The 24,792-nt window shown below is 42.5% G+C and overlaps 1 protein-coding gene across 1 annotated transcript in view; it reads right to left on the bottom strand.

The window, feature by feature from the left end:
* SMPX (small muscle protein X-linked) overlaps positions 1-24,224 on the bottom strand; it is a 135,518-nt gene extending 111,294 nt beyond the window's left edge. Inside the window, exon 1 of the mRNA XM_069761475.1 lies at positions 23,814-24,224. The gene's annotated coding sequence lies outside the window, so the exon portion shown is untranslated. The remainder of the gene's footprint in view (positions 1-23,813) is intronic.
* Between the last annotated feature and the right edge of the window lie 568 nt (positions 24,225-24,792).

Raw genomic sequence — 24,792 nt, 5'->3', positions numbered from 1 at the left:
ACCAAACATGTCTACAGTAGGTTCTTTTTTATTTAAGTGGTGAAATAAAATTCCAATGTTTGTCAAAAAAAAAAATTGTGTCATTTTCTGATAACCATAGCATCTGCATTTAGAGCTTACTTTTTGCATACCAAGCTGTCGCTTTTAATGATACCATTTTGGTGTAGATCCAATCGTTTGATCGCCCGTTATTGCATTTTTAAAAAAAAAAAGTAATTCTGGTGTTTTTACTTTTTTCTTGTTACGCCGTTTAGCGATCGATTTCATTATTTTTTAATATTGATAGATTGGGCGATTCTGAACGCAGTGATACCAAATATGTGTATGTTTGATTTTTTTATTGTTTTATTTTCAATGGGGCGAAAGAGGGGTGATTTGAACTTTTACATTTTTTTTAGCTTTTTTTTTAATTTTTTTTACTTTTGGCATGCTTCAATAGTTTCCATGGGAGACTAGAAGCTGCATTAATCTGATTGGCTCTGCTACAAAGAGACAATGATCAGATCGTCTGTAAGTAGCAGAATTGCTCACTTGCTACGAGCGCCAGCAGTGACAACTATAGAGGTCTGCTGGAGACCTCTGGTTGTCATGCCAACCCATCGGTAACCCATGATAACGTAACGGGGTCACCTATGGGTGGGATTTCTGGCACACTTGCCAGAAGCGCAAGTTAATGGGTTGACAGCCACGGGTAGATCGCGATTCCACCTGCAGCTGTTAGAGGCACATGTCAGCTGTTCAAAACAGCTGACATATGCCGGGAAATATGTGGGCTCAGCGCCAGAGCCCACATCAGAGGGAGGGAGTCTGACATCAAGGTAGTATTGCTCCCAATGTCGGAAAGGGGTTAATCAATAAGGGCTCGTTCTCACTTGAATTAAATTGGATGAATACTATCCGATTAAAAATTTGATTGCATTTGTACCAATTCAATCCTATGCTTGTGTTCTCAGTGGGGGTTTCTTTTCCTGGTCCAATTGGATCATGATTGGAGAGGAAAAAAATTGCAGCATGCTGCAACTGCATGCCAAATTTGGATATCACTCAAGTGCAGGGCGATTCCCGTCAATGCCGGCAGCAGAGATGGAGAAATACATTTCTCCATATCCTCCGCAGCTGTGCTGTAATCCACTCATGCGTGAAGATAGGAGCACAGACCACTGACATTCTGCTCCTGTTCGCAGCAGAGCAGGAGCCGAGTGTCATTAGCATATCAGATCCGATGTCCTTACAATGGATGTGATACGCTAGTGGGACCCCGGCCTTAGATAACATGCAATAAACTACATCCAGTGGTATGTGATCGAAGCTAAATGTTCTCTTGTAAATCTATTTCTATGCAGATTTAGAGCAAATTTATTAGTGCAAAATTTAGACAGAAAAAACAACATACAGTAGCAATAAAGGTGAATATTCGCTTTCCCATTTGTTCATATGTAAGCAGGTGACTGGATGCAACGCACAGAAGAAAACAAGGTAGAAGTCACCAGTTAAATTATTTATTTTTTGATATGGCATGAAATTATAGCAATTATATCAACGGTGAATGAAAAAACAGGATGATTACAACATGAAATATACAATATCCGATATACAATGAGTCCTCCTGTTTGCTTTAGTTGTTTTACCAGTCTCTCATAGTATGTGTCTTTAACTATTGGCAAGGGTGATAATCATGATGAATATAGGCTACAGCACTATCGCTTCTTCTAGCACAGGCCCTAGCGGGGGTCTCTGTTTTTTTCCTGCTAGGGCGCAAGTATTCCTGACAAAGTCTAACAAGGCTGGCTGGGCTGTCTTTGCTTTACCCGGCCACCACCCTTTGTACTAGCCCAGATCAACACGTGTACTGTACGTCAGGGCTGGAAGCTCACTCATGCCTCTAAATCACCACTGCAGGCTTCCATCCATGAGTGGAGCCTCCTCCCAGTGGATGTCTCTCGTACCCGTTGAGATGAGGGCTGGAACCCAACTCTGGATTGGTGTACACTGGACTCAAGTTCTTGATCGGCGCATGTCTGCTTTTTGGACCTTGACCGGCAAAATCTAGACTCCAGATCTTGAATGGCGCAGGTCTGGTTTTATGCCCTTGACCGGCATAGTCTAAGTCCTGGAACTCATCTGGCGGCATCTGGATTCTGCTTTTAGGTGCGCCACAGGCTTTCTGCCACGACCTGTCACTTCAGCCTCAGAGTTACCACTGACGCATGTCTTGCCTGTTCCTTTACTTGGCACCAAAACCACTCCTGTTTTGGTGAGCTGGCCTTTATTATTGGCGAACTGCATCATCAAGGTCACCTAACCTGGTGTTTCATCTAAATTCTTCACTCCTTAAACTCTCCCTCTTCCGGTTGTTCCTGCTTGGACGGTAGATAGCAGTCTTTTTGCTCAAATGCCACAGTACGGAGGATTCTTGTTTCTTATGGCACACCTTCTTATACATAATCAGCATTTTTTGGTTCTTAATTCACCTGACACCCAAAATATTGTTTTAGGCATAATATGGCACAAACAGAATTTCAGACCTACTTTTATAGGGGAATTCCTTAATTACATTTGACTTTCTACTCAGCCTAGTGGGTACACTGCTTATCATAGCCGCCCACATCATGTTACTATGAAGTGAAATATAAGTCAGTCTTAAAGATCATTGAGAATCTCGTCTTGTTTCTCCGTTGAAGAAACACTTACTCCTCAGGCTTTTTATAGCAGTGACTTAGCAAAGTTTCCCTTCTGGGCCTGGTGTGAGTAACATGATCCAAAAAATAACGTTCAATGTATTCATCACTTAGCTCAGTTTGACCTTTGCTGGCAGCACCATATTCTTAGTTTGGGAGCAAGTTTCTGCCATAAGAAACTTTCTATCTGTGCTTTTCCAAATGTTAGATCTCAGAACATCCTTCTCTAATTATTTCATGGGAAAGTTTTGTATTATTTCTTGCAGATTAACATCTTGGATAACAATGCTTTTGAGTGTAATATGGTAGATCTATAGGCCTATTTGTTTTGCATAGAAGACGTGGTTTATTTACATGTTTATTTTGTGTGTGGTTTTTTTGCCTTTTGGGATATTTGATCAAGAAAATAAACAACGCCATTTTCATAGACATTATCAAACTCTATGGAAAACATCTGCACCTGTGTTGACTTATGTCAATGATAAACTGAAGGAGGTTGTGTAAAATAAATAGGTTTAGGATGGAATGAATTGCAATAACCACATTAATGACTCCTCCATGCAAGCCTATTGTCCCGCTGCCATCTGCTCCATCATTTCATAAACTTTCAAAGCTAAAAGGATCTGATTTGGGAGCAATATTTTTTTATTATTTTGAAAAAGTCCAAATTTCTGTACTTATTAATTAATGGTACATCCGACCTAGTAAAGTAAAGACCTACACTATATGGGCAAAAGTTTTGGGGCTCACTAAATGTAGGTTTTCATACGGTCGCATGACCACAAGTGTATAAAGTCCAGCACTTAGCCGTGCAGTCGGCCTTTACACACTTATTAGGTTGTTACCTTTGTTATAAGTCAGTGTGTGACAATTTTTCCCTCCTAAATACTCCATAATAATGATAATTGGTATTATTGAAAAGTGCAACCACATGAAATCAGCCATGAAGTGGGACTCAAGTAAAGTTACAGAGCGGAGAGCTGAATGTGGATGCACACAGAGACCAATTCATCAAACTTTTTGGCCAGAATTCAAGTGAAAAAAAACTGTTTGAAATGTTGAAAAATGTTTATATACATGCTAGCCACCTTAGGGAGAGACCCAAGTTGGGCTAAATGTAGCGGGACGAAAGAGACCGAAAAGCCCTCTACTTAAAGGAAATACATAGTGGATGCTTTCCTGAAACGGAAAGTACTTGCAAGCAGCATAATACAAAGAATAGCAGGTTTACCCAGAATCCTTTGCAGTAGGCGGAGCTATGCAAATCATCTCTTTCCACCCCTGTCTAATCCACAGCGCTTGGAATCGCCAAGCGTGCAATGCTGCGGATTAGTTTCTAAATTTACACAGCCAACCAATTCCTACCTGTGGACACGTGTTTCGGGCTTTAGGCCCTCATCAGCACAGGGCTGGAATTGGTTGGCTGTATGGAGTGGGGCTCGGTGAGCAAGCGATACATACATGCTAGCCACCTTAGGGAGAGACCCAAGTTGGGCTAAATGTAGCGGGACGAAAGAGACCGAAAAGCCCTCTACTTAAAGGAAATACATAGTGGATGCTTTCCTGAAACGGAAAGTACTTGCAAGCAGCATAATACAAAGAATAGCAGGTTTACCCAGAATCCTTTGCAGTAGGCGGAGCTATGCAAATCATCTCTTTCCACCCCTGTCTAATCCACAGCGCTTGGAATCGCCAAGCGTGCAATGCTGCGGATTAGTTTCTAAATTTACACAGCCAACCAATTCCTACCTGTGGACACGTGTTTCGGGCTTTAGGCCCTCATCAGCACAGGGCTGGAATTGGTTGGCTGTATGGAGTGGGGCTCGGTGAGCAAGCGATACATACATGCTAGCCACCTTAGGGAGAGACCCAAGTTGGGCTAAATGTAGCGGGACGAAAGAGACCGAAAAGCCCTCTACTTAAAGGAAATACATAGTGGATGCTTTCCTGAAACGGAAAGTACTTGCAAGCAGCATAATACAAAGAATAGCAGGTTTACCCAGAATCCTTTGCAGTAGGCGGAGCTATGCAAATCATCTCTTTCCACCCCTGTCTAATCCACAGCGCTTGGAATCGCCAAGCGTGCAATGCTGCGGATTAGTTTCTAAATTTACACAGCCAACCAATTCCTACCTGTGGACACGTGTTTCGGGCTTTAGGCCCTCATCAGCACAGGGCTGGAATTGGTTGGCTGTATGGAGTGGGGCTCGGTGAGCAAGCGATACATACATGCTAGCCACCTTAGGGAGAGACCCAAGTTGGGCTAAATGTAGCGGGACGAAAGAGACCGAAAAGCCCTCTACTTAAAGGAAATACATAGTGGATGCTTTCCTGAAACGGAAAGTACTTGCAAGCAGCATAATACAAAGAATAGCAGGTTTACCCAGAATCCTTTGCAGTAGGCGGAGCTATGCAAATCATCTCTTTCCACCCCTGTCTAATCCACAGCGCTTGGAATCGCCAAGCGTGCAATGCTGCGGATTAGTTTCTAAATTTACACAGCCAACCAATTCCTACCTGTGGACACGTGTTTCGGGCTTTAGGCCCTCATCAGCACAGGGCTGGAATTGGTTGGCTGTATGGAGTGGGGCTCGGTGAGCAAGCGATACATACATGCTAGCCACCTTAGGGAGAGACCCAAGTTGGGCTAAATGTAGCGGGACGAAAGAGACCGAAAAGCCCTCTACTTAAAGGAAATACATAGTGGATGCTTTCCTGAAACGGAAAGTACTTGCAAGCAGCATAATACAAAGAATAGCAGGTTTACCCAGAATCCTTTGCAGTAGGCGGAGCTATGCAAATCATCTCTTTCCACCCCTGTCTAATCCACAGCGCTTGGAATCGCCAAGCGTGCAATGCTGCGGATTAGTTTCTAAATTTACACAGCCAACCAATTCCTACCTGTGGACACGTGTTTCGGGCTTTAGGCCCTCATCAGCACAGGGCTGGAATTGGTTGGCTGTATGGAGTGGGGCTCGGTGAGCAAGCGATACATACATGCTAGCCACCTTAGGGAGAGACCCAAGTTGGGCTAAATGTAGCGGGACGAAAGAGACCGAAAAGCCCTCTACTTAAAGGAAATACATAGTGGATGCTTTCCTGAAACGGAAAGTACGTGCAAGCAGCATAATACAAAGAATAGCAGGTTTCAGGAAAGCATCCACTATGTATTTCCTTTAAGTAGAGGGCTTTTCGGTCTCTTTCGTCCCGCTACATTTAGCCCAACTTGGGTCTCTCCCTAAGGTGGCTAGCATGTATGTATCGCTTGCTCACCGAGCCCCACTCCATACAGCCAACCAATTCCAGCCCTGTGCTGATGAGGGCCTAAAGCCCGAAACACGTGTCCACAGGTAGGAATTGGTTGGCTGTGTAAATTTAGAAACTAATCCGCAGCATTGCACGCTTGGCGATTCCAAGCGCTGTGGATTAGACAGGGGTGGAAAGAGATGATTTGCATAGCTCCGCCTACTGCAAAGGATTCTGGGTAAACCTGCTATTCTTTGTATTATGCTGCTTGCAAGTACTTTCCGTTTCAGGAAAGCATCCACTACGAAAAATGTTTATGAAACTCACTAGATGGCAGCCCGATTCTAAAGAATCGGGAGTCTAGAATCCATATATACTTTATTTATTCAAATGTAAGAATAATACAATTAATAAATAATAGTAAGAAAGAACAAAAATAATAGGTAGTATATGGAGAAAACACCAAACAAAAGTTCAAAATTGGTGTGAAAATGTCACTGAACCACTTCACAACTAAATATATATAGTTTTGGTAAATGGTATTATCATTTTTTTGACGAAATTCGGCAGGAGCTTGAAGAGCAACGTCACTGGGCCCGCCTCCACGCAGTAGAAACTTGCTGTGAGGTAAAAATTCAAAAATCACACCAAAATGGCGGGCAGAGTGTGTCACAGTACGGCACGTTTCTGATTGGTCGCTCGCAGCAGGCGGCAACCAATCAGACACTGGACACTGTTGACGTCACTTATCTCCGGACATTAGCTCCGGACATTAGCTCCGGACATTAGCTCCGGACATTATCTCCGCACATTAGCTCCGGACATTAGCTCCGGACATTAGCTCCGGACAAAGCCACGGAAGTTGGCAGAAATAGCAGGAAGTAGTATTCTAGGCAATTAATCTCCGGACATTAGCTCCGGACATTAGCTCCGGACATTAGCTCCGGACAAAGCCACGGAAGTTAGCACAAATTGCAGGAAGTAGTATTCCAGGCAATTATATATTAGATAGCTGCACAAAAATTTTGCAGCTTTAAATTTTTTTACTTCAGTCGTGGCCAACTCCACCAATGTTTTAAATCGTGGCTAAATTGCATCTCATGAATTCAAAAGGGGCATAAATGACCACTCAAAATGTACTCCAGTCTCTGAATGGAGTACATTTCCTGCGGTAGCACATAAGCAGATGAAAAATGTGCCAAATTTATTAAAATGCACTCTACTAATCTAAATCCAATGCACTCTTCATGATGATAGGTATTCCAAACGTCAGACTTGATGAATTGGAACAAAAGTGTAGAAAAGTCACCAACGCTCTGCTGACTCAATGAGTGCAGAGTCCAAACCTCCTCTGGCATTAACATCAGCAGAAAAACTATGCACTGGGAGCTCCATGGTATGGGTTTCTATGGCTGAGCAGCTGCATGCAAGCCTTACACCATAAAGCACAATGCCAAGCGTCGATGCAGGGATGTAAAATATGCAGCCATGAGACAGGTGAAAACGGTTCTGTGGATTGGCGATATGGTATCACTTTATGATATACCTGGCAGTCTGATGCACAAGTCTGGATTTGGGCAGGAGAACTTTGCCTACCTTACTTCTATTTTTCAGGGGTTGGACTAGGCCTTCAAGTTGCAAGGAAGTGAAATCTTAATACTTCAGCATAAGAAGACAATTTGGACACTTGTATGCTTACAACTTTGTGGGGAAGATTTGAGGAAGATTCTTACTGTCTCAGCATGACTGTGTTCCAGAACAAAAAGCAAAGTCTAAAAAAGCATGATTGGGTGAAATTGGTGTGGAAGAGCCTGACTGGCCATACAGAGCCATGACCTCAACCCCATCGAACACATGTTGGATGAACTAGAATAAAGATTGAAAGTCTGGTCCTCTCACCCAACATCAGTTTCTGAATAAATGGTCAAAATGCCTCCAAAATCTTATGAAAAACTTTACCAGAACTGAAGTAGCTGCAAAGCGGAGCACACACTGTGTGCAGAATTATTAGGCAAGTGAGCATTTTGACCATATCATCAGAATTTACAACTACAAGCTGTATAAACTTGACTGCTTATTGGATGAAACAGATTAGGTGATGTGTATTTGTGTAATAAGGAAAGTGTGGCTTAAGATATCATCACCCTTTACCAAGGTGGGCAGAATTATTAGGCATCTTGTTTTCTTCAGACAAAATGAGCCCAAAAAAAGATTTAACTGACTATGAAAAGTCAAAAATTGTTATAAGTCTTATAGAGGGATGCGGGATCAAAATAAAAGTTTTGCTGCAAATAGTCAACAGGTCCACAAAAAACGTGTTGAGAAAAAAAAGCACACAAAAAAATGCATATTAACTGCCAAAGATTTCAGAAGTATTAAACGTGAAGCGATCAAGAACCCATTATCCTCCAGTGCTGCCATATTCCAGACTGCCAGATCCCTGAAGTACCAAGAAGTACAAGGTGTTCAGTGCTCAGAGACATGGCCGAAGTTCGGAAGGCTGAAACCCGACCACAAGTGAACCAGACACCGAAGTGGAAACGTCAAGACTGGGGCAAGAAAACCAAGCGCTGGAGACTTCGATGCATGTGAGGGAGCACTGTCATGCAAAAAAATGATAGTTTTCTAAGATGCATACTATCTCTTTTTCCTGCAAAAGAATTTAGTTTAGATTTTGAGTCCATGTTTAACTCAAAAAGGTACAACTAGCTCATCTTTAATACCAGATCATAGCAGTACCCCACCTCCAACTTGCTGGCTTCTGAAGAGAAGTGGATGTCTGTACTTATTACTCATCTATCTATGGGCACATCAATCTGCTCTGCAAAGAGTTACTCTCAACAATCCAGGTTCTTGGCCCAGTTTTGATGTTTGAAATTATTTGTCTTGTTCAGTGGTGTATATATGGGAGGGATTTTTCAGATTTGCATACAATCAATATACTTTTTCATTATTGCATTATGTAGTTATGTCACCATATATGTATCATATATTCATGCAATATCTTTCTGTGCATTCATTTATATATTTATTTTTTGCCCATATATTTATATATAACAGCTTTCTAGTTGTTTTACCGTGCTCGGCACAAACACGCACTGAGTGTGTGCTAGTGAGTCTTCACCAGGTGATGCGCCGTATGTGCTTGTTGCAATGTTGGCGGATGTGTTGATGTTGTTGTTGATGTTGTGAGTCCAGTTTGTAGCTATGGCATGGGCATGTGTGTCAGTCTGGTGGAGTTGGGGGGTTGCATCAGATGTGCCCTGTGCTGTGCTATCCTGCAGGCTGTTGTAGTCATTCACTGATACCACATTTTAAATTAGCCATACAACTCTGACACATCCACCTTTACAGTTGGAGCAAGTTGATTTGCAGGACCCAGACCAGCGGCCAAATCAGTAATTGGACAGGAGCCCTATGAACTGCCTTCTACCTTATGGCAGATTTAGCTTGTCTTCTGAAGAGCATCAGGTGCTGTGGCGTGATGAACGTGTAAGGTATCGCCATACCAAATAAAGATGAACGTGTAAGGTATCGCCATACCAAATACAGATGAACGTGTAATGTATCGCCATACCAAATAATTAAGAGAAGAGTCATGGATGTTGGGAGGTGGTTCTCATGGCTATCGGCCAGTGGCCAGAGATTACTGACCTCACCACTGGACTGGGTCCTTCAAACCGTTTCACACCAATTCAAGCTGCCATACTGTATTTATTAGATTGGTAGTCATTAGATTATACAGTATAAGTTTACAAGGAATGTGAATTCTTTTTTATGGAGGGGAAGGGTTTTAGGGGCGAGAAGAACATATTTTGGTGCTAGTATGACCTTGTGGTCATGCATGTTGGCTTAAAACCCCACCTATATAATTTTAAGCTAGTTGTGTCACATACTCTAACTTATTTTATTGTATTCATGTATTTTTGTGATACAATTTTTCTTAAACAAAATTATTTATTACCTACATTGTTTTTTTCTTTCTCTTGTTTGAGTCATGGCAAAGGTGGCAGTCCAAAACTGTCCTGTTGGATCTCAAGATTATTAATCCACTCAGCAGACCCAACCAAAGCTGCTACTAACTCATGTAGTCTTGGCTGTGTGACTGTGCCCAAAGCACTTATGCGAGTATGCAAAAAGGGAAAAATTATTTTAAAAAAAAGGACAAATGACTGTTTCACAATGGAGAACAACTTTTGGGTATGACTGCACAGCTTCTTTTTCAGGTGGGTACACTCTATAACCTGCTTGAAAAAGCAATAAAGGTAGGTGAAAAAGAATGAACATATATTGCTATGTAAAAATGATGTGTTGTGCACATGTTCAGTCTTCACTACTTCTTTTAACCGTCACACGTTTCCAAAGACGTCAAGTGGTTAAAAGAAGTGACTGGTCCATTCTTCAGGCGGTCTGAAGCCGCTCACCATTTTATACAAACAAATAGGAAAAAAAGACACAAAAGGTAAATCCACGGCAAAAACAACCAAGATGACATCAAAGAAGATGATTCAGGAAGAACTATGTTGGCGCTTTACAGAATTGTGTTCTTGTAGCAAAACCTGGTGGATCTGCCGGCATCTAAAAGACGTCATGTGCACATACCTTATATAGATATTCCCCGTGACTGAAGAATTGGAAAGAGAAACAAACATACATGTAGGTGTTCCCTATAGATAAACTAGCATTTATTAAGGGCAACCTGGGAGGAGCAGCCTTATATCAATATGGCAATGTGGCTATGGTTAGAGTTGTATGCAAATAAAAGCAACCTATACTGGTGAGCATATGAATACATTTGTTAATATTCCTACCAAGTAGAACACACACACTACCTTAAAGAAGTGCTTCTATCATTTTTTCCTTTTTCCAGAACAATACACTTACAGGCTCATTAACTATATACCCAATAGAGCACCTACAACTTAATATAAGCCTCTATACCCAAGAGAGCATCTCTACAATCTGCTGTAAGCCTAGAAGGCTTGTGTTTCTGATTCAAAGGCAGACTGAGGTTTGTTATGACAGATTCCATGTGAATATTCTTGAATTACTAGTATTATTCCCAACTGTTTCTTAAGGTTTGTTTACATGGACTGACCGTCGGCATCATGAGACCACGGATTGGTAAACTTTTACCAATTGACGTTGTTTGAATGCCTATTTACACAGGCAGACCGAAGTAAAGGATGCGCACTGCATACTAGATCGCTCAGTGCACATAGGCTGCCATAGTTCTTGGCAGTGCAATTCCTGTTTGCACAGAACAATGCATCATTTTGCTCCTTCATCAAGTGATCGGCAACCTGTTTACATGGCAAGATGATCGTTCATGATTAGTGTAGTGAAAATGATCCTTTACTTAAGGTACACTAAACGACTTACCAACGATCACGACCAGCGATACGACCTGGCCGTGATCGTTGGTAAGTCGCTGTGTGGTCGCAGGGGAGCTGTCACACAGACAGCTCTCTCCAGCGACCAACGATCCGGGGAAAGACTTCGGCATCGTTGAAACTGTCTTCAACTATGCCGAAGTCCCCGGGTAACCAGGGTAAACATTGGGTTACTAAGTGCAGGACCACGCTTAGTAACCCGATATTTACCCTGGTTACCATTGTAAAAGTAACGAACCTCTGCTTTACGGCCGGCGCTGACAGTCAGTGCAGGGAAGCTGACGTCGGGGGACGTGACAGACATTGGAATGTGAGTATGTACTGTTTTTTTTTTTTTTACTTTTACAATGGTAACCAGGGTAAACATCGGGTTACTAAGCGCGGCCCTGCGCTTAGTAACCCGATATTTACCCTGGTTATAAGTGAACACATCGCTGGATCGGCGTCACACACGCCGATTCAGCGATGACAGCGGGTGATCAGCGTCCAAAAAAAGGTCCTGATCACTCCCCAGCGACCAACGATCTCCCAGCAGGGGCCTGATCGTTGGTTGCTGTCACACATAACGAGATCGTTAGCGGGATCGTTGCTACGTCACAAAAAGCGTGGCGTTGCAACGATATCGTTAACTAAATCGTTATGTGTGAAGGTAGATTTAGATTTGTGCCCTACACAAGTAAAGCTTATCTCTGTTTTCCCTCTCTGAAACTAAGATAACTACAGACTAATTTTTTTACTAAAACATATTGATGTTTTTAGATTTTAACAGCATTCAATCCCCGATGTAAAACATTATAATGTGAGGATGCTTAATAGTTTTGACCATAAAATCATAGCTGCAGCACACAGCAATGGCAATCTTCAAAAATTAGACTTGAATCCAATTGGAGAATTTGTTGCTGGACCTAACATTGCCTATTGTTCGCTTTTACAAGAATGTTGAAAGCTCCAGTTTCATGCAAGTACCTGGATGATAGAAAGCTATATACAAGGCTCAAGGCCGTGACTGCTGCCAAAGATGTCTCATGCAAATGTATGGGGATAGAATTTCTTGTGTTTGATTTATTCTGTGTTCTGTAATTGGGGTGACTGTAGATCTCATCAGAGATGTGTTTACTTATCTACAGTAATCCTTTGCTATCATTCTATAGGTGACTATTCTTTCTAGTAATTCGTTATATACAGTAATAATGTTTAGGTTTCATTCCATTGATTTTAGCCGATCTCTCTTTACATGAAATCAATGGGTGATCACTTGTAACCTGTGTCATGCCGGTGACATGTACAGCTTGTAAGAACTCTCCTACTCACTGCGTGAATCGCTCTGCTCCTTGCTCCCAGTGTAAGACCATCTCGCTGAGCTGCCTCTTGCCCACTTCCAGCACTGTTACATCCTCCCGTTGCTGGAGAATCTCCACCCAGCTATAGGGAGGAGTGGCAGGATTCTTTAGGAATTTAAAACCACTTTGTCCTGCAGAGTTTTTCTTCCCTGGCCTATCCCCTGCCAGCAGTGGATATATTAGGTAGCTCCTCCCTCCACACCTTGCATGACCTTAGGACCTAGCTGCAGTTTATCACTAGTTTTCTGCCAAGGTGCTTTATTGTTCTGTCCCTTTTGTTACCAACTGGCTTGTTTTTTCATTTAGTCTGATGTCTCTGCTCCTGACCCAGTTTCGTATTTTGAACCTGTTCTGCCCACCCCAACCTTTGGCTGTCTCACCACATCTCTGGTTTCACCCTCTATGCTTCGTATCTGTGCCTCTGACTCGCTGGTCAGCTGCTGCAAGTCCAGGGAACTGCCCTGGAGTGGTACCTGGTGACTTCCCTAATGGCCCAAGACTATACTTGCCATCAGAGACTCTAGTGAAGACCAGGTACTCAATTAGTTAAGCCCCTCCAGGGTAAGCCTGGCAACTGGCACATTACAAGTGATTACATTTCCTGCAGTGCCTCCACAGGTGAAATTACACATTATACCTAAAATCAAAGAGCATTTTATGCAAAAGTCAAACTTGCTGGGTCCTCCAGGGAGAGACAGAGATGCTCTTTGCAGCTGATCTCTACTCTGACTTGGAAATTAATTATTTTGAGTTCTGTAATTCGAAGGATGGTAGATCATGCTTAGTGGAACGATGCCCATCAAGTAAATACAATTTTCCATAACGGTATGTAAAAATGTACTTTTATGAGGCAGATTTGATGATCATATTCTGCACAGATCTTTCGTATGGTTGTAACAATTTCTAGAGTTTAGAGATACTTGAGCATGGATCATGGCTACATAAGGTAAAGTACAGCTATCATCTTGGGTTTTTTTTGAGTGAGGGCCTTGGATTATCTTTGTATGTCTGGTGGGGACCAAGTAGAAAAAGTTTGAGAAGTCCTAGGCTAAATAAAAAGTCAGATGATGTAAAGTAAAATGTCCCTTTAACAAACTTCACCTTTTTAATAAATGTTATTTTTCAAGGTGCAAAATAGCATAATATTAGTCTGTACAAAAACGAGGTCCACCTCTACCTTCTCATAGTACAGTTGTAGGTGTTGCATGGATCCATCTTTTTTTAATTAGCGAGCTGTATGGGAGCCATAACAGTAAAACTTTGTTATAAAATATATTAAAGCTTGACTGAGATGAATCAATTCTGGCTGCTTATTTAAGACCTGATGAACCAGTATTTCTGTCTGAAAACAATGGTTGTATCTGCTTGCATCCAGTCATGTGTACTTCGCTCTGACCATCGTCTCTCGTGGTTGGATCCCTTGGACCTGCCTCCAGGAAAAGCTGCTGTTTGTGATAATACTGAATAGTAAAGTAGACCTAATACAATGGCAAAAGTTAGGTTTCCATTTCAGTTGAAGCAGTGTACATTTATAAAAGGAAAAATGGAAATTAATCAGAGAAATTGGCAAGGAACCACAACAGAAAGTACTTTGAATTGGTGTCCGCATTTTGGGAAGAATTGATTTTTACATTCCATCTTAATAACCTCAGGTATACCATGAGATGCCCTAACAATGTTTAGCTAGTGCCTTCAGTACTGTACAAACCCTCCTCCCCCAAACGAAACAGTGGACAAATGTGTCAGAAAAATTAACCCTCCGCTTTTAACATTGCAAACCAACACACTAGTAAAGCATTGATTAGAATGGCTGTCCATTCTTTTTTTATCACTGCTGCAGCCAATGATTGGTTGCAGTATTCACGGAAATCGAGAAAGCAAGGAAATCTGAGGGGGACCCTGGAAGCAATATGGAAAAGCAGTGAACGAGCAGGAGGTGAATACATTCAATCCCTTTGTTTTTAAACCACGATGGGCCTGTTTTTAAAAATAAAAATAGATGGAAAAACCCTTTAAATTAAATGTAATATTACTATTAGGGTATGTACCCACAGGCTGAATACACAGTGGATTTTCTTTTGCAAATTTGCACGTTGAATATATACTGCATATTACAGAAGCAGAGAAATCTCATTCATACACTGTAGAGAAAATCTGCAGCTTACATTGACCATTGTTAACCCCTTCAAGACCCAGCCTATTTTGACCTTAAAGACCTTGCCGTTTTTTGCAATTCTGACCAGTGTCCCTTTATGAGGTAATAACTCAGGAACGCTTCAACGGATCCTAGCGGTTCTGAGTTTGTTTGTTCGTGACATATTGGGCTTCATGTTAGTGGTAAATTTAGGTCAATAAATTCTGCATTTATTTGTGATAAACACGGAAATTTGGCGAAAATTTTGAAAATTTCGCAATTTTCACATTTTGAATTTTTATTCTGTTAAACCAGAGAGATATGTGACACAAAATAGTTAATAAATAACATTTCCCACATGTTTACTTTACATCAGCACAATTTTGGAAACAAAATTTTTTTTTGTTAGGAAGTTATAAGGGTTAAAATTTGACCAGCGATTTGTCATTTTTACAACGAAATTTACAAAACCATTTTTTTTAGGGACCACCTCACATTTGAAGTCAGTTTGAGGGGTCTATATGGCTGAAAATACCCAAAACTGACACCATTCTAAAAACTGCACCCCTCAAGGTACTCAAAACCACATTCAAGAAGTTTATTAACCCTTCAGGTGCTTCACAGCAGCAGAAGCAACATGGAAGGAAAAAATGAACATTTAACTTTTTAGTCACAAAAATTATCTTTTAGCAACAATTTTTTTATTTTCCCAATGGTAAAAGGAGAAACTGAACCACGAAAGTTGTTGTCCAATTTGTCCTGAGTACGCTGATACCTCATATGTGGGGGTAAACCACTGTTTGGGCGCACGGCAGGGCTTGGAAGGGAAGGAGCGCCATTTGACTTTTTGAATCAAAAATTGGCTCCACTCTTTAGCGGACACCATGTCACGTTTGGAGAGCCCCCGTGTGCCTAAAAATTGGAGCTCCCCCACAAGTGACCCCATTTTGGAAACTAGATGCCCCAAGGAACTTATCTAGATGCATAGTGAGCACTTTGAACCCCCAGGTGCTTCACAAATTGATCCGTAAAAATGAAAAAGTACTTTTTTTTCACAAAAAAATTCTTTTAGCCTCAATTTTTTCATTTTCACATGGGCAACAGGATAAAATGGATCCTAAAATGTGTTGGGCAATTTCTCCTGAGTACACCAATACCTCACATGTGGGGGTAAACCACTGTTTGGGCACATGGTAAGGCTCGGAAGGGAAGGAGCGCCATTTGACTTTTTGAATGAAAAATTATTTCCATCGTTAGCGGACACCATGTCGCGTTTGGATAGCTCCTGTGTGCCTAAACATTGGCGCTCCCCCACAAGTGACCCCATTTTGGAAACTAGACCCCCCAAGGAACTTATTTAGATGCCTAGTGAGCACTTTAAACCCTCAGGTGCTTCACAAATTGATCTGTAAAAATGAAAAAGTACTTTTTTTTCACAAAAAAATTATTTTCGCCTCAATTTTTTCATTTTCACATGGGCAGTAGGATAAAATGGATCATAAAATTTGTTGGGCAATTTCTCCCGAGTACGCCGATACCTCATATGTGGGGGTAAACCACTGTTTGGGCACACGGCAGGGCTCGGAAGGGAAGGCGCGCCATTTGACTTTTTGAATGGAAAATTAGCTCCAATTGTTAGCGGACACCATGTCGCGTTTGGAGAGCCCCCTGTGTGCCTAAACATTGGAGCTCCCCCACAAGTGACCCCATTTTGGAAACTAGACCCCCCAAGGAACTTATCTAGATGCATATTGAGCACTTTAAACCCCCAGGTGCTTCACAGAAGTTTATAACGCAGAGCCATGAAAATAAAAAATAATTTTTCTTTCCTCAAAAATGATTTTTTAGCCTGGAATTTCCTATTTTGCCAAGGATAATGGGAGAAATTGGACCCCAAATATTGTTGTCCAGTTTGTCCTGAGTACGCTGATACCCCATATGTGGGGGTAAACCACTGTTTGGGCGCACGGCAGGGCTCGGAAGGGATGGCACGCCATTTGGCTTTTTAAATGGAAAATTAGCTCCAATCATTAGCGGACACCATGTCACGTTTGGAGAGCCCCTGTGTGCTTAAACATTGGAGATCCCCCAGAAATGACACCATTTTGGAAACTAGACCCCCAAAGGAACTAATCTAGATGTGTGGTGAGGACTTTGAACCCCCAAGTGCTTCACAGAAGTTTATAACGCAGAGCCATGAAAATAAAAAAAAAAATTATTTTCTCAAAAATGATCTTTTAGCCTGCAATTTTTTATTTTCCCAAGGGTAACAGGAGAAATTTGACACCAAAAGTTGTTGTCCAGTTTCTCCTGAGTACGCTGATACCCCATATGTGGGGGTAAATCACTGTTTGGGCACATGCCGGGGCTCGGAAGTGAAGTAGTGACGTTTTGAAATGCAGACTTTGATGGAATGCTCTGTGGGCGTCACGTTGCGTTTGCAGAGCCCCTGATGTGGCTTAACAGTAGAAACCCCCCACAAGTGACCACATTTTGGAAACTAGACCCCCAAAGGAACTTATCTAGATGTGTGGTGAGCACTTTGAACCCCCAAGTGCTTCATAGAAGTTTATAATGCAGAGCCGTGAAAATAATAAATACGTTTTCTTTCCTCAAAAATAATTATTTAGCCCAGAATTTTTTAATTTTCCCAAGGGTAACAGGAGAAATTTGACCCCAAAAGTTGTTGTCCAGTTTCTCCTGAGTACGGTGATACCCCATATGTGGGGGTAAACTACTGTTTGGGCACATGCCGGGGCTTGGAATTGAAGTAGTGACGTTTTGAAATGCAGACTTTGATGGAATGCTCTGCGGGCGTCACGTTGCGTTTGCAGAGCCCCTGATGTGCCTAAACAGTAGAAACCCCCCACAAGTGACCCCATTTTGGAAACTAGACCCTGAAAGGAACTTATCTAGATGTGTGGTGAGCACTTTGAACCCCCAAGTGCTTCATAGAAGTTTATAATGCAGAGCCGTGAAAATAATAAATACGTTTTCTTTCCTCAAAAATAATTATTTAGCCCAGAATTTTTTATTTTCCCAAGGGTTACAGGAGAAATTGGACCCCAAAAGTTGTTGTCCAGTTTCTCCTGAGTACGCTGATACCCCATATGTGGGGGTAAACCACTGTTTGGGCACACGTCGGGGCTCAGAAGGGAAGTAGTGACTTTTGAAATGCAGACTTTGATGGAATGGTCTGCGGGTGTCACGTTGCGTTTGCAGAGCCCCTGGTGTGCCTAAACAGTAGAGACCCCCCACAAGTGACCCCATTTTAGAAACTAGACCCCCCAAGGAACTTATCTAGATATGTGGTGAGCACTTTGAACCCCCAAGTGCTTCACAGACGTTTACAACGCAGAGCCGTGAAAATAAAAAATCATTTTTCTTTCCTCAAAAATTATGTTTTAGCAAGCATTTTTTTAGATTCACAAGGGTAACAGGAGAAATTGGACCCCAGTAATTGTTGCGCAGTTTGTCCTGAGTATGCTGGTACCCCATATGTGGGGGTAAACCACTGTTTGGGCACACGTCAGGGCTCGGAAGTGAGGGAGCACCATTTGACTTTTTGAATACGAGATTGGCTGGAATCAATGGTGGCGCCATGTTGCGTTTGGAGACCCCTGATGTGCCTAAACAGTGGTAACCCCTCAATTCTAACTCCAACACTAACCCCAACACACCCCTAACCCTAATCCCAACTGTAGCCATAATCCTAATCACAACCCTAACCCCAACACACCCCTAACCACAACACTAACCCCAACACACCCCTAACCCTAACCACAACCCTAATTCCAACCCTAACCCTAAGGCTATGTGCCCACGTTGCGGATTCGTGTGAGATATTTCCGCACCATTTTTGAAAAATCTGCGGGTAAAAGGCACTGTGTTTTACCTGCGGATTTTCCGCGGATTTCCAGTGTTTTTTGTGCGGATTTCACCTGCGGATTCCTATTGAGGAACAGGTGTAAAACGCTGCGGAATCCGCACAAAGAATTGACATGCTGCGGAAAATACAACGCAGCGTTCCCGCGCGGTATTTTCCGCACCATGGGCACAGCGGATTTGGTTTTTCATATGTTTACATGGTACTGTAAACCTGATGGAACACTGCTGCGAATCCGCAGCCAAATCCGCACCGTGTGCACATAGCCTAATTCTAAAGGTATGTGCACACGCTGCGGATCCGCAGCAGTTTCCCATGAGTGTACAGTTCAATGTAAACCTATGGGAAACAAAAATCGCTGTACACATGCTGCGGAAAAACTGCACGGAAACGCAGCGGTTTACATTCCGCAGCATGTCACTTCTTTGTGCGGATTCCGCAGCGGTTTTACAACTGCTCCAATAGAAAATCGCAATTGTAAAACCGCAGTGAAATGCGCAGAAAAAAACGCGGTAAATCCGCCATAAATCCGCAGCGGTTTAGCACTGCGGATTTATCAAATCCGCAGCGGAAAAATCCGCAGAGGACCAGAATACGTGTGCACATTCCTAACCCTAACCCTAGCCCTAACCCTAGCCCTAACCCTACCCCTACCCCTACCCCTAACCCTACCCCTAACCCTAACCCTACCCCTACCCCTACCCCTAACCTTAACCCTAACCCTACCCCTAACCCTACCCCTAACCCTAACCCTATTCTAACATTAGTGGAAAAAAAAAAAATTCTTTATTTTTTTATTGTCCCTACCTATGGGGGTGACAAAGGGGGGGGGGGGTCATTTATTATTTTTTTTATTTTGATCACTGAGATATAATCTATCTCAGTGATCAAAATGCACTTTGGAACGAATCTGCCGGCCGGCAGATTCGGCGGGCGCACTGCGCATGCGCCCGCCATTTTGGAAGATGGCGGCGCCCGGGAGAAGACGGACGGGACCACGGCTGGATCGGTAAGTATGATAGAGTGGGGGGGGACCACGGGGGGGGGATCGGAGCACGGGGGGGGGAATCGGAGCGCGGGAGGGGTGGAACGGAGCGCGGGGGGCGTGGAACGGAGCACGGGGGGGCTGGAATGGAGCACGGGGGGGTGGAACGGAGCACGGGGGGGGGGGGTGGATCGGAGTGCAGGGGGGGTGATTGGAGCACGGGGGGGTGATTGGAGCACGGGGGGAGCGGACACGAGCACGGGGGGGAGCGGAGCACTGGACGGAGGGGAGCCGGAGCAGTGTACCGGCCAGATCGGGGGGGTGGGGGGGCGATCGGAGGGGTGGGGTGGGGGCACACTAGTATTTCCAGCCATGGCCGATGATATTTCAGCATCGGCCATGGCTGGATTGTAATATTTCACCCGTTATAATGGGTGAAATATTACAAATCGCTCTGATTGGCAGTTTCACTTTCAACAGCCAATCAGAGCGATCGTAGCCACGAGGGGGTGAAGCCACCCCCCCTGGGCTAAACTACCACTCCCCCTGTCCCTGCAGATCGGGTGAAATGGGAGTTAACCCTTTCACCCGATCTGCAGGGACGCGATCTTTCCATGACGCCGCATAGGCGTCATGGGTCGGAATGGCACCGACTTTCATGACGCCTACGTGGCGTCAAAGGTCGGGAAGGGGTTAAAGAAACTCTCCCATCAAAGTTTTTATCCTCTTAATATATTGCAATCATCATACTATATAGCACTGTATACGTACAATTGCTCATTTTGCCTGTTTACCCAGCTGAATCTTCTCTTTTCTCTGCTCTGTGTAGAAACAGGAAGTCTCTTGTCCCTGCATTTAACATTCCCCTCTTCAACTCCTGACACATCTGGTCCCTCCTCCCCCCTGCTAGTGACTTTTGCAGTGACTCATGAGTCATGCACCGAAAATTGACCTACTGTTTATACATAGAGCTTAGAAGGATTCAGCTAGTCAGTTTTTAATCACGTGATGTCATAGACCTAATGGAAAAGAGAAGAATTAGTAGGGTAGAAAGGCAAAATGAGCAATTTTAAGTACACAGTGCTGTATAATATGATGATTGCAATATATTAAGAGGATACAAATTTTGATGGGAGTGCTGCTTTAAGGTTATGAAATTCACAGCATGGCAGACTTGGGTATACTAAGAGATCACAGACTGTACAAGAGTCAACAGTGTGATGCAGCAGCAAAAAAGGGCAAATAGTTCTAGGATGTATTAAGAGAAGCATAGAGTCTAGATCACATGAAGTAATTATCATCCTCTACTCCTTCTTGCTCAGGCCTCATCTGGAATACTGTGTCCAGTTCTGGGCAGGGCACCACATTTTAAAAAAGACATAGAAAAACTGGAGAAAGTTCAGAGAAGAGCTACCAGGATGGTGAGAGGACTGCAAGGCATGTCCTACAAGGAACGATTAAAAGATCTGTGAATGTTTAGCTTGCAAAAAAGAAAACTAAGAGAAGACTTAATAGTTGTCTACAAATATCTGAAGGGATGTCACAGTGTAGCGGGATCATCCTTATTCTCAATTGCACGTGGAAAAACGAGAAGAAATGGAATGAAACTGAAATTGAGAAGATACAAATTAGATGTTAGAAAAAACTTTTTGACAGTGAAGGTGATCAATGAGTGGAACAGGCTACCACGAGAGGTAGTGAGTTCTACTTCAATGGAAGTCTTCAAACAGAGGCTATTTATAAATGCAGATTTGACCGTTGTTTTATGTTCTGAAAACTCTGCAACAATTACAACATGGGAACATACCTTAAAGGGGGCAAGTTTGGCTGCAACCATTAGATTAAGTCTCCAAGATGAGTTTTTGATGAACTTTTGACACTTCATATTTTTGCTGCGCAAAAAACACAATCTTACAGTTGAAGCAAAGTGGGTGGGATTTATATAATTCTAACGTCCGCTGTACTTGACAGATTTCAAACACTGCGGTCGTTGCTTGAAATCTGTTACATGTCAATTTCTCTTGAGGGTACGCTGAGTTTTATGTGCAGATATTCTAAGTAGACTTGCATTAGATGCAGGAAATATGCAGGTAAAAAACATATCTGCATTTTTAGTCAGTTTCCGTAGCTGAAACGCACTAAAAATGCAAGTAATCCGCACATGATTGTATCAATAAAGTTTTGGCAAATCCAGGAAGTATCAAAAACAAAGCAGCTTTATTTAAAATATGACAAACCAAAAAGAGTCAAAAACTGCATTGTCAAAAGCACAATAAAAATGTATGAAAAATGCACAAAAAAATGCAATAAAAAAGGGCGAGTAACCTATTTGAGACAATAGGAGCAGAAATGCTACAGAAAACCTGCAACACTGAAAACTCATCAAATATTAACTTCTCATTGTGGGAACATAGCATTAAAGGGAATCTGTCAGCAGTTTGCTTTGTAATCTGAGGACAGCATGAGGTAGGGGTTAAAACATATATTTCAATGATGTGTCACATGCCTGTTACTGAGATTGAACGTTTCATCACCTGGTGATTATCAAGGTCTGAGATACAGCAGCACGTGCCTCTTCGTCCGACTCTGCCCCTTCTGTGTAGGCACCTCACTGTCTATAGACATTGTACATGGAGAGCCTGGTCTGGGTGGGGTTAGCTGTGGTGTGGGCAGGGGCAGCTTTCTCAGCTCTGCTGCATTGATAAATCTAAAAACTCTGATTGTGTCAGAACGGCTGCACCCAGCAAACTAAGTGATACATCGTTGGATTAAGGGTCTCTTTTCCTACATTATGCTACTCTCAAATGAGGTAATAAAACCTGCTGTCAGATTCCCTTTAAAGCTGATTTTCTGTGAATAGAGTTCTTTCTCCTACACCAATAGGTTGAAATAATAAAAAGAGGTTGTCGTCCCTGGATCCAGTTCTGCCGTTTTTGTTTGCAGGCTGTATCGGTGACTTAATGACTACAGTGCACTCCACAACCCTGCTGCAGCCAACCATTAAATTCAGTGGCTCCGCTGAGGGAGTCGGTACGAGCCAATGACGGCACAAGCCCAGCAGCGGGGGGCATAAAACCCTTTTTAATATTTTAACTTACAGCTAACTAAGTCCGTGAGCATAGATAATGCTAATACGCATGGAATAAAGTTTGTTTTCATTTACCAAATTGTGTATCTTCACTAAAGTAATCGTTTTACAGTCATGGTTGATGTCCTGAACACAAAGACAGGTCTCTGTAGCTTTTTAGACCATGTGACTGGATTAACGTTCAGGATAAACTTTTCTCATGCAGAATGCAATTTACGGTATATGTAATAAACAGTCCATAATAATATGTAGGTGAGCTGGATAGGCTGCCACTGTTCTCTAGCAAAGACAAATACACATTGTATTACATCGGGAATTAATGTCCCACTGTAACCCAAGGCAAAGTGAAGAACAAGGCTCTGATCTTTTATTTTAAGCCGGCAACAAAGAGTTAATATAATTTCATTTTCCAGGAGCTGAACTACTTTGAAGCATGTGAACTAAGTAAGAATTGACCTAGTTTATTTTTCTGCTCTGAGTCCAAAATCCTTTAGATTTAACATTCATGATCAGCATTATAAACATGGACCCCTTTATCCATTGTACTAATGAACTATTAACCGGGCACAAGTCAGGAATTAAGAAACCTTGGAGATCTCTGCAGATATTCCCCAAGCAGAATATCCCAATTACTTCTATAAAGTGGTCATAGATACGTTATACTATTATTTTTTCCTAAGATCCAGTGCCTGAGATATGTTAGTAGGGGCAATGTCTTTGGGGGCTGGGGATGACGTGCATCAGGTGCCCTATGACCGCGATCTTATGTATATATCTGATCCATAAGACCCCCATCCAGATGAGCAGTGTACCCCTTCTGTACGCCAAAGGTTTTATATAAGAACATGCTCCAACACTAAAGGATGAAACAACCCCTAATAAGCGAACTTTATTCTGATAGATCGGAGATTGCCCCCATACTTCTACTTCAATCATAGTATTAGTAAATATATCTATAGTGGTAACATAGTCCAAAGTGATGTGTATAGGCGTTTGCGAAGATTCTCAAAACGTAAATATAAATATAAAAATAAATGAAAGAAAACGTAAATATCTTTCTTACCTTGCAGAACTTTATTTCCCCAGGAGGAGAGTGGGACGGGGGTCTTTACTTTTGACTTTCGTTCTTATCTTGCCAAGGGTGCTTCCAGGGCAGCTGATACATATGTTTCTGAAGAGCTTTGTCTCTGCCTTGTTCTCCGAGCTGCTTCTGGGCTGGCAGATAAACCCAATTTGGTAGCTAAAGTGTAAAAGGAATTCCTTTCATAGCAGTGACTTGTTCTTCCTAAATATAGTTTGTTGCACTTGGAGCTCTGCGTTGCCAGCGGCTGCCGGGTCTCGCTGCACCTGAGTATTGAGAGTGATATCGGCTCTAAGCAAAAAAAAGCATAAATAAAAAATAATAATAGTAATAATAATAATGTCCTACAGTGCAGCGCTCCCACTGCGCACCTCGCAGGATGAGTAGCTCTAACCTCTGAGCCAGGAGTGTGCAGCATGTAACCTGACACTGGATTGTATAGTCTCATTATAGTCTCATGATAACGGAAACTATTGTTATGCTGCAGTATAGGGGTGTCAAAGGGTCCAGGAACTGAATCTTGGAATAGTTTTTATTATAATATATAATGGTTTTCTATCATGAATGTATGATGAAGCTATTTATCAGTGCTGAGCTTCACACTATTATCGTTAATACTTACATAATACAGATAAGGTTTAAGCGTTATATCATTACGTGGCAATATTCACACAACCGTGTGACACGTCCTAATGCTGTCCGTTTTTTTCTCGTTTTTCTGGCTGTGAGGCAGTGACCTGTGTCATATGCGAGGGTCGATATGTATTCCCCAGGATTCGGACGGCGTCATTTTAGATCTGCTGGAGTGCCTTGTGGACACAGCAGGACGCTTGTGAGTCACGGGGCAAAAAAAGAGTAAGCGTGGACCTGGGCAAGCTATTTGGCCTGGGCATTGTTCAGGAAAAGCCGGTATGGGCTATTATTTTTGAAACGGACTGCAGGAAGGAAGTGGGGTCGGTCC

Source organism: Ranitomeya imitator, chromosome 3, assembly GCF_032444005.1.
Source record: "Ranitomeya imitator isolate aRanImi1 chromosome 3, aRanImi1.pri, whole genome shotgun sequence".
Classification (NCBI taxonomy): Eukaryota; Metazoa; Chordata; class Amphibia; order Anura; family Dendrobatidae; genus Ranitomeya; species Ranitomeya imitator.
Note: the sequence above shows the minus strand (reverse complement) of the source record. Positions and strands in the feature narration are given on the sequence as shown.